General features: G+C 32.1%; 1 protein-coding gene across 1 annotated transcript in view; it reads left to right on the forward strand.

Annotated features, from left to right (window-relative positions):
- CSMD1 (CUB and Sushi multiple domains 1) overlaps window positions 1-2,332 on the forward strand; it is a 1,057,667-nt gene that overhangs the window by 254,816 nt on the left and 800,519 nt on the right. The window lies entirely within an intron of this gene.

Below are 2,332 nucleotides of genomic sequence, written 5' to 3' on the forward strand. Positions count from 1 at the left end.
TTTCTGTGTATGCAAAATTATCCTATATGCAGGCATTGGGAAGAACATTCTAATTTTTTTTATTTAAAAGCTGAATTATTTAAAAATCTATTTTTCTTTAAAATTTTGTAGTTTCATTTTGCTGCCTCACATAAACATTTGTAAATATTTTATTCAACACCCTTATGTATTCCTTCTCTAGTTTTTTGCTTTACCGTTAGACAAGACCTTTCCTGCATGTTTTTTTAATTACTTTTTAATTCTTAGGCTAGCATCTCATATGATTTCCTATTTTTTCCTAATTCATTAACTCATTTTTATATCACAGTCATTTAATCAAACAAATTTTCATGTAATCTTAATTCTATCTGCAATGAAAATATTTCTTTTTCTTACTTAGAGAAAATATTTTAGTCTCAGTAAGATACCTGACTAAGTAGAAATTCAGATTTTTCTTTGTGAACAGATAGTGTTTGATTTGCAATACTGTATTGCAGTTCTGTTCTTAGAAAGAATAACATTCTGTGTTAAATCAGCAAATGACACTTTCTTTTGGTAAGTATGTGCAAACCAGTAAGTTGTTTGCCTCTAAATTGTTTGGGTTGTACACAGAAATTAAGATGCTTACTTGTGTATTTTACCAGTTTTATAGACCCCTCCCCATGATCTTTTAGGCAATTATTATTATCCTTTCTCTTTTTATGGACTCTAATATTCTATGTACTGATTTCTATCTGGAACATGTAACTAGTTTGAAAAACATTCCTGAAGTAGTTCTTGATGAAAGTTCATCTTTCATCCAAGAATGGTTAATTTGAGATCTTTTTGATCTTCACATCACTTAGAAAGATTAGAGCTTCATATTTTTTTTCAGGTTGCCTGATACTCCTATATATGAGACACTGGATTGGAAGCTTATCATCATCACAGAGCCATAGATTCATGAAATGGGACCTTAAAGGTCACCTAGTTCCAGCCCTCCTCCCATGGGCAGGGACATCCTCCACTACATTTTACTTTACAAATTGCTTCTTAAAATACATTTTGCTATGGTACAGTGTTGCTAGATACATTGTAGAGGTCATATACCTTGAAGAAAATACCTCTACTGCACTTCTCATCAAAAAAAAAGATGAATGAATTTCAGTTGTATTCTCTGAACTAGCTCAGAAAGTGAGAAGACTTTTTTGCCTCTAAGAAGCAAGGCAGTGTCTTACCTCAGCAATAGAGATGCTCCAAATTACATTTACTACGGATTTTTCACATACCATTAAGCCTTCTTAGGCTTAATGATATAGGTTTTTTCAGTTGGAATGTATGTTATGTATGCATTCTTAAATTAGGATCCAGATGGAGTCTGACAACATAATTCAGTATTTTCAATAATTGTAGAAAACTGCCATTTTGCAAAATTTAACTTCTGAATTGCACAGTACAGGTATTTTATTTTAAGTGAATAAAAATTTGTAGTAGTTATGGTATTTTATATTCACTTGCAATACATTATTGAAATTCTTTTGTAAAACTGAGGGAGTAGTCATGAGGTGCATGAACTGCTGTGTGAAGTCTCTCATTCTATAGGAATATTTTTTAAAGAGAAATCATTTAATAATCTAATCTTATCTTTTACTTCAAGATCCTTATTATTTAGGTAAGATGTTTTCCTGCAGCATTTTGACTCCCTCAAAATCTTATGAATCTAATTTAAATTCACTGCCAATAGTTGAGGCTATTACTCTGGAGAGATAAAATATATTTGCAAATATTTGCTGCTGAAAGCTGTCCTCATATGCTTAATATAGTTTGTGGAGCCAGTGGTTATTAAAGGCTGCTGAACATTTCTGTTTTATATTAACCACCTCTGAGAAAGTGATGATATATGAATTTGATAGCCAGCAAGTGGGGAGAACCATCTGTTTATAATTTTTAATGCAATTTTGCAATAACTACCAGGTGAGTTTCAAGGAAGTATATTTTAAAAATATCCAGTAAATAAAATTACCACAACAGAGGTGAGCTGTATCACCTCTGATATCATTATTGAATCGTATGTTTATGAAAGAAATCTGGAGGTTAGTTTGTTGTAATATATTCTCCAAGGAATGCTTGTTTCCTAAGACTGTGTTGGAAACATTTAATGATCATTGAAGTTATATGTGCTCATTGACACAGTTCTGGTGGGAGCCAACAAGATGTTGCAAACTTATAAATATATCCCAAATCTGCTCTCAGACATGAAAAATTGGAGGAAAAAAGAGAAAATCAAAACCAAAAAACTCAACCAGTTACCCTCCCAAGCCCCAGCCAGCTGATGGTTCCTTGCTCCTTGAAAGAGAAGTGGTATTCAGATATT

This window comes from Geospiza fortis, unplaced genomic scaffold, assembly GCF_000277835.1.
Source record: "Geospiza fortis unplaced genomic scaffold, GeoFor_1.0 scaffold56, whole genome shotgun sequence".
Taxonomy (NCBI): Eukaryota; Metazoa; Chordata; class Aves; order Passeriformes; family Thraupidae; genus Geospiza; species Geospiza fortis.